Raw genomic sequence first — 15100 nt, forward strand, 5'->3', positions numbered from 1 at the left:
TCTGACCTAAATAATGCCAGGCCAGACAATATGATCTAGTGATCCCTGCATCAAGACCATAACTTCTGGCTGAACTAAAGTACATCTTTTAGTAAGACATATGATTTTGATTTAAAGACTCCATAAAATTGAGAATTTACCACATCCTCTGATAAGTTATTCTAATGGTTAATTACCTTCATTGTTAATCATTGGCCTCTAGTCTGCTTCAGCTTCCAGTCACTGAATTCTATTATACCTTTGTCTACTAAGTTTACAGATCTTTCTACTATCAAAAATTTCCCCATATGGATATTTAGACTGAAATCACCTCTTAATGTTATCCTGAATAAACTAACTAGTGCTTTTTAAATCTAAAGGGATTTTGTGCTCTGTTGATCATCTGTCTATGGAAAGGATAGTTTCAAAAGGGGCTGAAACCAATGTGATCATGAATAGGAAATGCAGAATTTGAACAAAATTATGGTGCTATTTTTCATTCACATAGCTTAGAGCTGCCCCTGTAGCCATTGCATGTAGCTGTTATAGTCTGACTGTATTGTGTGTGGGGGGGGGGGGGGGGGAGGGGGGTGTTATGTGTGCAACCACTACAGGAGCAGTTCCAAAGTTAGGACATGTCTCCTTGAATACATGCCTACAGAGTCCCCTAGGGTTCAGTGGTAGACTCATTGCCTGCTGCACAGGAGCCCTGGGTTCAATTCTCTGATGCTCGTACAAGCACAGTCATGGAGGCATCAAGTGTCCGGCCTTTGGATTCTGTCTCAGTGCCCTAAAGGTGGGATGGAAGGTCTGGGCAGCCTCCATTCTTCTGAACAAAAACTCCTGCCTAGGCATATGCATCACAGGTCTGGGTGACTTCTCATATATTCACCATGATCCAGAATGAGCAATGGTTGCCAAACTTGCTTAAATACATACATGGACCAAGAGCACAAAGGGGAGAGAGGATTAAATGAGCCACATGCGGAAGTCATGTGTTACCGCATATTCTTTTCAGCACAGTTCCTATGTGGCTCTTCCTATAAGAGTTAGTAGATGAAATGAGTTATATCATACAAATGCATATTTATATTGCACCTAGTTCTATAGGGGTGTTTGTAGACTGCACTTTAAAGCAAGTTTAAAGGGAGTTAAATGCCTTTTGCACTGCTTTAATGGCATTGTTTGCACATTTGGCAGCATATTGTGTATTAATTCCAGCTGCTGTAGCACTTCTGGTGGCGTAATGCGCCTTATATGACTTTGGGATGCAGCAAATAACTTTGGGGTGCTGCAAAGTACAACACTTCCAAGGAATTTTAGTTTCTAAACCTTCTAGCTGCAGAGGGAAGCACTGGGTCCCGTGCAGCTCAGGGGCAATGTAGGCAGCCCCTGCAGGCAGCCGGGCAACAGCCAGGGAAGGCAGGCTCCAGAGAATGAGAAAAAAAAAAAGTGGCAAACCTGATCTTTTACTGCACCCCCTCCCCCCTCCCACAGCCTGCCTTCCTGCCTGAGCTGCATGGGGGCCCAGTGATTCCCTCTGCAGCTACAGTACCCACCAAGACTGCCTGAGCCAGGTGCCTGCGGGTGGGTGCCACCCGGGGAGGGGCAGCTGCTGCCGCAGAAGGAAGCACCAGCCCCTCCCCCCCGCCTTGCAGCCCAGGGACCACTCTGCCCACCAGCAGCTAGCTCTCCCCTCTTTCCTGCTGGAGGCAGGTAAGGATTGGGCTCCAACATGGGTGTAGCCAACACAAGGGTTTACTTTGCCCTAAATTGAAGTGATGTTTTTAAAAAAAACACTGCTTCAATTTAGGGAGCATTAAACCCCCGTGTCATGTACAAACCCCCTATGTAACCCAGGTGGTACGTGGCTGGTACCCGCTCTTCAGTTGAAGGGATGTCAGTGGATGTGTGTATGCTGTGGGAGCATGACAGCCTAGCTGCCTAGCACCTCCTTTCCCTACAGAGCAGAGCAGAGGCCAAGGACACCCAGTGCTACTTAACTATTTACAGGTTTAATTATACAATATTAAATAAAAAAACTTATAAACATAAACATGCTCACACGCACACACATGTGTGCTATTTACAAATATAGGTTTACAAGGACTATAAAATGTCAACCCTGTACTCAGGTACAGGCCTTGAACTTCTATGGCCTTCCAGTTAATATTCAGCCCTGCCCTCAACAGGGCCCTCCAGGCAGCAGGTGTGGGAACACTCAATGATAAAATACAGGTTAGACAGAAAACCAACAAAGGCAAATCTGGCAGTGATGGGACAATAGCAGAACAAATGGGGGCCCTGGGTTCCTCTCCTTTCTGCCTCATTCAGGGTTGGGGAGCCGTGCTGCCTTGTGCAGCCACTGAGGTCCTATATGCTCCTGGACCCTCTCCAGCTCTGTGCACCAATCCGTGCACTGAGGGCTCTTGCCTCACGCAGGGTTGGGGACCCACACTGCCTTCTGCAGCCACCAAAGTCCCATTCGCTCCTAGACCCTCTTTGCACCGATCTGCAAACTGATGCCACAGCTCCCTCCACAGCGGGGCTGGGACGCAGCTGCTTGCTGCATCCCACTCAGTAGAGGCATCTTCTGGGCACTCCTGGAGCAACTGCTTTGCCCCACTGGTCAGCTCCGCCAGCTCTTCTGCAGCCCTTTTTGTCATGCCTCGTTGAAGTCACCCATGTGCTGGCCACACAGGCCAGCCCCCAGATTGGAAACAGACCAATAGGAAAGCCTGAGGGGTTAGTTCTCCCTCAGGTCCTCTTCTTCACCTCACCTCTGGTTCAGGACCGGGCAAGCCTTCTTCCTGCCTTCTCTTAATTGGTGGGGAAGGGAAATGTCCCCACCAATTGGCCTGAGCCATCTGGCTCAAGCCATCAAGCCGGGCTGCCACCAGCCAGCCCGCCACATATACCATAATGCATGTACCCAGAATGTGGCCATTTTGAATTTTCCCTACTGAGTGATCCTTTGCTACATGGCTCATTTGTCATACAGATATGAGGGAATTAATGTTACTTTAGAAAAAGTGAACCTGCTTTATTTGTCACTTACACTTCTTTTTCCACCTATCTAGCTGCACTGCACTCAACTAAATTACCCTTGATTTAGGCCTGCAGACGCAAGCTTAATTCTGATCTCTCCTACTACGCTAGTGTAAGTCAAAAGTGATTTCACTGCAGCCAATGAATTTACACTAGTATATCATTTTCATCACCCCTATGAATTAAATAAGAACACATTTCTGGGATTGGGGGAGGGGAGGAGGGATTGAACTATCCTACAGAACTGAAAAGACCAGTGGTTCTCAACTCCGGGGAGGGGCAGGGGGGTACAATCATGTGGTAGATGGCAGTGACCATCCTGCCCCTCCAGTACTGCTAAATGGGCTGAGGTCTGGCTAGAGGGCAGGGAGTTTACCAGCAGAACCCAGTATGGAAGAAGAGATCCTGAGTACAGCGAGGTTGAAAACCTTGCTATAAAATTCTATAGAAAAATATTTCAAGTTTAGGTCCAAGGCTTGTCCCAAGCTTGGATAGCTCATCAGGCTATCCAATAGCACAGAAATAATTGGCATGGCCAGCATCATAGCTAGCTTCCTAGGGTTTCCCAGACTGGTTGCCAGGTACCCAGGCACTGCTGGATCAACTGGGGGTGGTCTTTGGCAGAAATCCAGGAACGGCTCAAACTCATGTTCTTAGCTCCATGGCAAAATACTTTGAACCCTTTGCCCCTGTGCCTCATAAAAAACGCAAATTCTGTCGTTTTCAGTTATGCTACTAGTTTTCACCCCAAATCAGACAAAGCACCTATTCTGGAAAGAACGTAAGCAAATGATTCAGTGGGTGTGTCTACATGAGATGCTTACTGCACGGTAGCCTAATAAAATTGCATAGTAGCATGCCGGTCAAAAACTGTACTAATAAGCTACTGTGCAGTGTTATTAGGCTACTGCACAGTAAGCATCACAAAAACCCCCATGCGCTGGTAGTACTTCATTAAGCAAATACTCAACTAAATGCTCAGTAACTACTGCGCATTAACAGACATGTAGATAGACAAGCCCACTGTGTTGCTGAAGACAAGTTTCTAGTTTCTCTAGAATTCTAGTGGTTTCATTCTTCCTGCCTTCTGCCTGACTCCTCTGTAAAGGAATTGGACCATACTATCTACATTTTTTGACTTTGGGGCAATTAACATTTCAGCCATAATGTTACATTAATATAGGATTTTGTGTGCTTAATGACATATTAAATCTTCTCAAATTATAGCTAAATTACAAAATGGGCTAATTTACCAAAACCAGTTAATAAATGTTTAGAAAAGGAAGCTAATTGAATTATCCCTCATTTGTCAGAGACAGATAATCTTCCTGTGAGAAATCTCATTTTTTCTGAAGCATGATTAATTGGCCTGACTAGTCAGAGATTATGACAAATTACGTGGGAGGAGATAATAAATAAGTCAGCAGGAAGGGCTGAGAGCATGGAACTAACAGCTGCTGTTTGGTCTGAGGCCTAACATTACTTCTGGACTTGGCCTGAGCCTGGTGTGGTTTTCCTTAACACCTGTACAGTTCTTACTCAGTCTGAGATGCAGCAGTAGCAGCCCATAATTTGCTGCTTCCTCCCTGGACCCTGTAAGCATCCATCTCTTTCAGATCAATCACGCATCCTTACAGATAAGCCTGCTTGAACAGCCACTTGCTGCTAGGCTGAAGGCTGGTGTTTAGTTAATGGAAAAGCCACAGCATGTATTGAATTTTCTATTTATTCTTAATTGTTGGGGTTTGTGATCTGAAATACTTAAGGAACAAACATTGATATTTATGGCACATACATAAAATCTCCAAGGCCCACTAAGAACTTGATCTTGTTCCCACTATGATCAATGGACAAATTCCTCTTAAAATCAGCAGAAGAAATCACAGGCCCTAAATACTGGTGAAAGCTTCTTGGGTTTAATTTGTGTTACCACAGTGGAGCTTTGCCCCTTTAGTACCTAGACTATATAAAGGTTTAAGCATCTGCTACTTCTATTCAGTTACTGAGATGGAGCCAAAATACATATTTAGGTGCCCAACTGCTGTGGCATCTGATATCTTTGTGGATCTGAGCCTTGGTGCTTTAGTTGTAGTAGGAGATGTGTATGTTTTTTAGATCCAGAAGTCCCTAGTATGCAAGCTCTCCAGGGGCATCACTATTATAGAAAGAAATAGTTGTATTGGCTCAACTGGGAAATGTGTTTATCTAGGGACTATTTTATCAGTAGATATTCATTTTAGTGGCACCATTTTAGATTCCTGTGAATCCAGATTTAGAAACTTCCACCAATGCTTCTGGGTGTTTTGATCTTAGTTTAATTTGGTTCATGATAAGCACAGGGATTGGCTGTGAACTTCTGGTACAGGTTTAGGATTTAGGTTTTTCAGGATGGCACAATGCAGGGTAGATAGAACTTTCAACTTCAAGGGGTTTTTTCATCTGGAATTGAATTGGCTGTTATATATTTAAGAGTGGGTATATAAGGTACCAAATAGGGATGGTTTCTATATTTCTACTGCTCATATTTGGAACATATTTTAAATTTGGTTGCAGCTACCTTAATACTTTGTTTTGTGATTTTAGATGCTAGAGATGATATTCAGTGAAAGACAAAGCAAAAACACAGTTAAAATGAGGGCATTCGGCTTAAGATAGCTAAGTCATAATGTGAAGTGAAGAGCAGCTACACAATGAGTAAGTAGACCTGCTGCCACAGACCTCTCCGAGTATTTGCAAAGTTACAGGACTGGGATTTAATGCAAATGATTGCATTGCTATTCCTCCCCTTCTCTCTCTCTCTCTCTCTCTCTGTCTCTCTCTCTCATTTTCCCTTTGCCTCAGAGGGCAATAATTCATACATGGCTGGCTCCCCAACAAACTGAACACCCCCATTATACTTTACCAGATTAACTGAGGGACTGAGTGAGAGAGTGTTCCTTGGCAAACCTACTAACAGCTCTTTTCCAGTGTGGCTGTTGCCATGTAAGAAAGGTCTCTGTCCCAAGAAATTATTTCAAGAGGAAATGTGAGACCTGTGACTATGATTCTTGTTGTCCTTGAGAAGTTAGAAACTGCTTGGTGAGACTAATGCCAGCCACAGGAGAGGGGTTGCCCCTCCATGAGCAAACAGATACAGTTGTGTTGTTCACTGAGCTTGCCTGCAGCATGGTCAACCCCAAGCAGTTAAAATTCATGAGTTAGGCCCCAAAATAATGCGGGGTTAAAAATAATAACAATTTTTAATATGCTTTGGTTTCTGGGCCCTTAGCCTGTGGGGCAACCTGTGGGACAGCCTGTGGGACAACACATTCACATTTTTCTCAGCAGCCATGAGGGCTAGAAACTTGCTTTTCTTTTAACTGAAAACTGACAGTCTGAACTACACATATAGCTCCATAAGCTGGAGCTTTATGAAAAGCCCCAGATAGTTAAAAATGCTTAATTATAATAATGAGAAGTGACAGTCTAGTTCCTGAATCATTATTCCCATCTAGGCTAAGCCACCAACAAGTAGAATGTGAGGTCATATAGTTACAGCTCTCTCCCCACCAAGTATTTTTGCAGTCCACCTAACATCTCCTTCCCTACCTAATCAGTTCCCTCCTACATCAGTCAGTTTCCCATCCTGTAATCAATTCTTGCTTCAAAAATTATTTTGACATCCATCCCTAGCCAAAATCTTCAAAACCGACTGGTTCCTTTACCCCATGAATCCACCACTTAGTTTGGATCTCCTTAGGGTTCTGTTTCCTCTTCAGTTCAGTGGGTTTTGCATCCCTCCACAACTATCTGGCCCACCTTAACCTGAGAATGCTGTTTTCCTGGGCAAGGAGTGATTTGCTTTTGTTTTGCCAGCCACCACACTCAGCCCTAAAGGAAGTTTGGAAGCTCTGGTAAACAGTAACTTTTTCACAGGGTTGGCAGGGAGAAGAACCCTCCAACCCTGCTCTAGAACAACTGGGGAAGTATAGTCAAACAGGATGTACATGTGACGGGCTAGCTGGCAGTGACCTAGCCCAGGGGTTTTGAAAGGGCAAATGATGATTGGAGGACTTGGGATTCCCTTTCCTCACCAATCAGGTCTCAGAGACTCACCCCTCATGGCCCCTGATTGGACCCTTGGGTCACCTGGAGGGGGATAAAAGGGGCAGCACCGCTGACTCAGGGGAGAGACCAGTGAGGGACTATGAGGAAGAAGTTTCAAAGAGCTGGCAAGAGCTGGGCCAGCGGGGTGGAAGCAGTTGCCCCAGAAGAGCCTGAAGGAGCAGGACCTGCAGGCAGCAGTTGGACCCTCAGCAGCACGGCATGTGGCCGGCAGGAGAGGCTTCCTGCTGGGCTCCAGGATCACCTACGAGAGGCTGTGACCAGCAGGAAAGGCTTCCCTGCTCCAGCAAGGATCTGAGCAGCGACCTGAGAGGTTCCCAGCTCGGCTTCCAGCTCCTCCAATCGGAGACCAAGCAGCTCAACGTGAGGCCAGGACTCCAGGAAGGTCAAGATCCCTAGCAGCTTGGTACAGTACCAGCACTGGTGGCTGTGTGGCAGTGTTTCTGGCTACCACATGGGAGATCCAAGTTCAAGTCTAAGCTTTGGTGACTTGGGGTGGGTGACCTAACAAGAAAAAATTCCTCTTGCTGTGGAAAGGGGCCATTGTGTTTTCCCCTTCCAGGTACCTAGGCCCTATATTTCTTTGTCCTTTGACATTTTGTATTTTGTGCCTTTTTATATTTCCCCAACCAGTATTGTTTGCTCTGCTGTTTGTGTTTTATATTTTGTTAACCCTGTCTTTTGCCAATGATTGTAAGTGTCTAACCTTTGTTGAATCCTGCCCCTTGGGGCATCGTAGTGTCCACTATACCCCCTGATTATGCCTGTTATGTTCCCAGTATTGTTCCCTCATTAAAAGGTATATCGTTAAGTCCCCATTGGTGGTCTGGCTCTGCTCTATAGGGGGAGGAGAGTTCCTACACCTCCCACAGCGCTTGTGCACCTGCTTTGATCCCTTCAATTGGAGAGGGGGTACCTTTTGGAGTACCGCCAGGGTTACATACAGAAATGTAAAAAAAACAAAAAATTCTCATCAGCATCCAAGAAGCTGAGTGGTAAGACATCCGGGTGCAGAAGAAAGCCAGTCCTGAGCCAGAAACAAGAGACCAAGCATGTCTAAGGGAGCTAGACATGGTTCCATTTTTTCTCCTTCTGTTCAGCTCCTTGGAGCTCCCACAGGAGGGGGAGGTGGCACTTACCTCTTAGGAGCTGAACAGAAGAGCAAATCCTTGGTTTTCAAGGAGGAAGTGGTTAATAACTTTACAGATGCATGCACAGGAGAGCAGAGCAACCGGACATAGTTGGAAGTCAGTGACCTCAGAGACCTGAGGTGGGGCCCTTGCTGCACAGGATTTTAGGGGGTTAGTGACCTCACAAAGAGACAGGAGTCTAGGAGCAACTAGGTCAGGGGTGGGCAAAATGTGGCCCATGGACCAGATGCGGCCCACCAAGCCATTCTATCCGGCCTGCGGGGCCCCTTAAAAAAATTGAGAAAATAATATTTATCTGCTCCTGGCTGCCTGTCATGCAGCTCTTGATGGCTTGCTGAAACTCAGTAAGCGGCCCTCCACCTAAAATAATTGCCCTCCCCTGAACTAGGTAATAAAGGAGGCAGACACCTATCCAGAGGTCTGGTGTGGGTGTTGGAAGCCTCTACAGGTAACTGGATCTTTCATGTGTGCTCCATGTGTGCTCTCATTTGTTCCCTTGGGATAGCAATTATTGAACAATAATAGGATTTATCAGTGAATCCATAAAACAAAGAAGACATACAAAAAACTAGAACTCTTGGTTCCTTTTATTAGACCAACTGGGAAATGGCAAGAAAACAGTCCTTTTCTGCAAGCTTTTGGGATCAAAGTCCCTTCATCAGGCTCTGGGAAAAGTATAAATGGTACAAGATGGTAAAAAGTTCCCATAGTTTTTATGGGGACAGAGTTCTAGTTTTTTGTATGTCTTCTTGACTCAGACCAACACGGCTACCAAGTACACTCCTGAAACATGGAAGAAGCCGAATTTTAGCCAATTTTGGATTTTAAACTTCATTGCAGAACTAGAAAGATTTTTTTACCTCTCTGCCTGCCATCTGACTCTTCCCAGGAAAGAATTCTACCTGATCTACACAAGAGCTACTCAGCACAGCTCACAAAGACACTCTCATGGACCCAGAGGGAGCCTTCCATCTTCAACTCCCTCTGTGCAAAAATGAAATTTATTTCCTACCTATGGGGCCTTTTTACCATGTTGTAACATCTATACTTTTCCCAGAGCCTGACAAAGGGACTTTGATCCAGAAAGCATGCAGAAAAGGACAATTTTCTTGCTATTTCCCAGTTGGTCTAATAAAAAGTATCATTTTGGAACCAAGAGTTCTAGTTTTTTGTATGTCTTCTTGTCTCAGACCAACACGGCTACCAAGTACACCCCTGATCCATAAAACAAAGGCATTCACCTGCATTTTGTATTCCACTAACATATCTCAGCTATTTCTAGCCACAAGAAAACATGTTGGCAACTGGTCCCTATCTTGGGAGTTCTCCCTGTGTATCACAGAGTAATCGAAGCATATGGTTAAAGGTTACCTTAATCATCTATTACCTTAGAAAGATTTCTTACAAGAGTAACAATCTGCAATGGTTTTGTGGATTATCTTGTTTAGGAGAGACCGCAGATCTGCATTAGAGAAAATATTACAAGCTACCCATTACCACCATCCTATGAACACTGTTGTTGCACTTAGAAATGGGTTTTTAAACTTAATGCTGTAAGAATTGACACAGCACTCAGTTGATGAATAGCAGAAAGGCTTGCTTTAATTACTACCAACAAGTTACAAAACTAAATGACAGAAAAAACTCTTTCCCAATATAAAGTAAGCTATTAGCCCTTAGTATTATCTTAGCTGCACAGAGATCTTTACCCAATGCAGGCAGGAAGCAGGTCTTGTACAGCCTCACAGTGCGGATCCTTCACTTTTGGCTGGGTGGTGCAGGATGGCTTCTTGATCTTCCCTGGACTGCACACACCTTGCTGGCAGATTTGTATACTGGTTAACTGTACTGCTTCAAAGCATTTTTCCTTGATGTTTGGCTGACTAAAGTCTGAACAAAACAGGGAGGAAAAGGTCGATAACTGTTAATTGCCTGGCTTCTGTTCTGGATTTGTCTAGGTGTGAAGACTGTGTTTTTCTGCAGTCCCTTCAGTTACAGGTCAATCACAGATGATGGGCCTTGAGTAGTCAAACAGGATGCTTAGAGGCACTGGCTACCGGACCTGTCTTTGGATATTTGTTTATCAGTGGGGCACATTTGCAGTAGCTTGTCCAGACATACATTAAATGGTTGGGACATTGGATGTTGTTGGGAGAAATGTGAGCAGGGTGTGTTTGTCACAGGGCATCTCTCTTGTTTCTTTTACAAGTTTCTCTTGAAATGTATAGTTAGTCTTTTGCTTTGTTTAGCTGCTAGGTCAATTGACATGCATCTGTAGTTACCTTACCTTCGCTGGCTCAGCTTTTCCTTTGGCTCTTTTAGCATGGAATACATGTGATGAGCGTGTCAGGAATCTACCTATACTTTAAACCATTTGTATTATTTTATGGCATGGGTTTGGTATCGGTTACTGCAAGCTTTCCACTGTCTTGATGCTCAGTGGGTTGCAAGCCATTAGCGGAGTTTGATTTTCTTATGGCAGTCTTGTTACCACAATCCAGTCTTGCCCCAGCCATTGTCTTGCATTTTTGTGCAAGAGACACTGTCCAAGCTTTCAGTTTTTGTATGCAGCACTGTAGTTTACATGGACAGAACATATTTCTAAGCTGAATCCAGGACATGGACTCTATGGGCTTTATCAATTTGTACTTGAAGATTCTAGCCTATTAGCGTTCCACCTAATGATTTACATTAGTATAATGCCATTGACCTTGCAGGAGTTGCCAGTGTTTGATATTGTTTGGAGTGAAAAGAGAATTCAACTTAATTATTTTTTTGTTTTTGGGAACTAGAAAAACATATACTGGCTTAAGTGAAATAAACAAGCTAGTATTATCAAGTAAGAAGGGTGGAGTGGTTAAAGCACACGTGTGAGTCTTGAAGAACCTTGGTTCTGTTCCTTACTGTAGGTAGCATTTGACAAGGCACTTAGTCCTAAGCCTCATTTCCGCTTCTAAAAAAATTAGGAAATGTTTTTCTTCCCCTCCGTGTTGTTGTTGGTCCTCAAATACTATGGTAATAGGGGTCAGATCTGTTCATAGATCTATGATTCTCCACCTATTTTAGACTTGATGCACCCCTCCATAACTTTTATGACTTGAGTGGCATCCAGTTTCAAAAACTAAGTTATATTACAGTATTTACTTTTTTGCAGAGGGGCCAGACAGTCAGGTTGTTGGGACTGGCCAGGCAGGGACAAGCCTCAGCCTGGGTTATTTGCTTAGTTTTTCTACTTATATCCTCATATAATCTTAGAGAAGTTGGGCTGAAAGGGACCTCCAGAGGTCATCTAGTCCAATCCCCTGCCTGAGGCAGGATCATCCCTATCCAAACCATCCTATACAATCCATAATCTAAACTACATAAAACTGCTGTCAACCCTGACACAACAGACCTAACCCTCTAACCTAACAGAGGTACAGCAGGGCAAACATGGCAGCCAATGTCCTGCTTCTATGAAATATTGTCAATATATACTCAAGAGATCCCAGGTAGAGGGCCACAGTCCACCCCCCAACCCTCAACTACAGAGAAAGGCAAAAGCCCACACAGTCCGTACCAATCTGACCATGGGGTAAAATTCCTTCCTAACCCCAAATATGGTGATCAGTTTGACCCTGAGCAGAGGAACCTCTAGCTTTGGTCCCAGCAGGAGCATTGACACACCCCAGTCAAAGTCCCTAGCCTTGGCTGTAACCAACACCCAATGTCTCTGAGGAAGGGGGAAAATTACCCTGACACATGTAGCAGAAAGGGGGAGAGGAGGGATGCGGGAGCAACCAGGTAACCCAGAAGTATGGGGAACACCCACAGTAGAACACAGGCATAGCTACACCTAGATCACTCCTGACCAGTGCCTGCTCAACCTCTTCTTGAACACCTCCTGTCTATAACTTCCCTAGGCAGTCTGTTCAAATGCCTCACTATTCTAACAGTGAAGTTTTTCTGGATTTCCAATCTAAACTTACTTTCCTTATCTTCAACAGATTGAACTGGAGAGGGCAAAGACCTTATATATCTTTTATACATAATACATGGAATCAAACTCTGTTTATCCATCATTCCTTTCTGACTGTGACAGAGCAGTGGATGTACAAGGGACCAGAGGTCCTGAACTCCCTATTGATTTCATTTGGACAACATCAGACCTGGTGTTACACATACCATTCTCTGGGTATGTCTAGATAAAACACTTATACCATGCGTAAGGCTTTTGCAAGTCTTAGTCATAACATGTTTTTTCATTCCTAACTCCTTGTCATCTAGTGTTGTTCTTCAGTCCTCTAAATTTGCTTGATTTATATTGCTAAACCTAATTCCCCTGTCCTCACTGACTTCCTTTGTCCTATTATATTCATCTCTATTTCCTATGTGGTTCCGATGTGGTATGAATGAAATAGTTGCTCATAAAGATACAGCTTCCCTCCATGACCACATTCTCTCTCCTCTTCCAAACCAGAAGTTTTAATTAAAATGATGCTAAAGGAAGCAGATCAATTAACAGATACCCTATGCGATGGTTTATTCTCTCTTACACACAAAATTACTTACAAGTATCACATTACTGCTTTAGGTTATCTGTTAGCAAATGCTGCTAATGAACTGCAGTGTTATCGAATTGGATAAGAGACACCTTGGGAATCGAGGCAAATTATTCTAATATAGCACTTTGCTTTGAAATGCACCTATATTTCATTGCTCAGAATAAGGGATAATACAGTCAAGACAAATTAGAGGGTTCCATGGTGACTAGTTCCACTAACACATTTGGAACCCTATCAGTTTGCTGAGCATAGAATGAATTCTATTAAAAGAAATGATTTTACATATTGGAAACACAGTTTTCCTTCATGAGGACAAAACATTGACATTGCAGCTATGCAATTATGACATGCCAAAGCATTGAGCATGTGTTAATCCTTAAGGCTCTGATACAATAAAAATTGTTAATCTTTTACTTAAAGTACACATTCAGTTGACTCACTGTTGTGGTTTAGTGGTACAATCCTTATATGCCACACAGGGGACCCAGGTTCAGTTTTGGATATGCATATCGTAACAGTCATTGAGGCACTGAACATCAGGGTTCATTCTGGCCTTTGGATTCTGTCCATGGGGAACCGGTGGTTGATGTGAACCCAGGGTTAGAAAGCCACAAACAAGGTACTGGACCTAATCAGGTAAGCGCTAAGGGGAACACGCGCCATCAAGGAAAAGGGACACCAAGAGCACCCACTGGGGGGCTAAAATGTCTTTACACAAATGCCAGGAGTATGGGGAACAAGCAGGAGGAACTCACACTCCTGCTTGCTAGCACGCAGTATGACCTAGTTGGATTAACTGAAACATGGTGGGATTCTATGCATGACTGGACGGTAGACATTGGGGGGTACAGGTTATATGGATGAGACAGAGTGGGGTGAAAAGGCGGGGGTGTAGCTCTCTATATTAAGGAGCAGTACACATCTTTTGTCATCAATGCAGGAGTGGAGGAGGGGAATACCGAGACATTGTGGGTCAGGATTCAGGGGGGGCCAGGGGAGAAGGACTTGGTAGTGGGGGTCTACTACAGACCTCCTCACCAGGATGATGAGCTAGATGAGGTATTCTCCAAGCAGCTTTCAGATGCTATACAGGCCAGGGAGGCAGTGGTCATGGGGGACCTAAATTACCCGGATATCAGCTGGGAGGAACAGGCGGCCAAATCAAGCCATTCAAGGAGGTTCTTACACTGTGTGCAGGACCTCCACCTAACCCAGGTGGTGTCCAGTCCCACCAGGGGTAGCACCCTGCTAGATCTGGTCCTAGCAACAGGGGATGATCTTGTGGGGGACCTGTGGGTTCACAGTAACCTGGGCGATAGTGACCACCACTTGGTAGAGTTCACTATCCAGCGAAGGGTGACAAAAATATCCAGTGATGCTAGAGTTTTAGACTTCAGAAGGGCCAACTTTACTAAACTTAGGAACCTAGTTAGTGAGGTGGCTGAACTCAAGAGCATTGGGCTAATGGGGGTCCAAGAGGGTTGGAAGTTTCTCAAGGGAGTGATCCTTGTAACACAAACAGAGTCTATCCCCTTACACAGGAAAGGGGCTAAGGGGATAAAAAAAAAGCCCCCTTGGGGCTACTTGTTCAGCCAAGGGGGCAAACTAGTGGAGAGTCGATTTAGGTTAGACATTAGGAAGAAATTTTTTATAATAAGGGTGGCCAGAGTCTGGAATGGGCTTCTAAGAGAGGTGGTGCTATCAGCTAACTTGGAGGTCTTGAAGAGGAGGCTTGACAATCACCTGGCTGGGGTCGTCTGAACTTGGTCCTTTTTCCTGCCAGGGGCAGGGGGTCGGACATGATGATCCATTGTGGTCCCTTCTGACTCTACAATCTATGAATCAATGGTCTAAAGGGGTTGGAAGGTCTGGGCAGCCTCCGCTCCTCCATACTCTTGCCTAGATGTATGTATTGATGGTCCTGGGAATCTTTCACACATACAACATGAGCCAGAAGTATCAACAATTGCCTACTAGTACATGATCAGTGGGGACTTACATTAATTACTGCATAGGGGGCTTATTATCTATGATTTTTCAAACCACCTGTCCATAACTTGAGGTGCAGAGCTCTCCATTTAGGATTCAATCTAATTCTTACCAGTAAACACTCTGCTGAATAAAACAACAATCTTCTGCTCTATTGTATTTGTGTAGAACTAGAAAACCTCCATTTATTCTCAACCAAATAATAGAAATCATAGAAAATTAAGTCTGAAATTGACCTCAAGAGGTCACCTAGCCTGGCCCCCTCCTCAAGACAGGATGGTCATC

Source organism: Alligator mississippiensis, chromosome 6, assembly GCF_030867095.1.
Source record: "Alligator mississippiensis isolate rAllMis1 chromosome 6, rAllMis1, whole genome shotgun sequence".
Taxonomy (NCBI): Eukaryota; Metazoa; Chordata; order Crocodylia; family Alligatoridae; genus Alligator; species Alligator mississippiensis.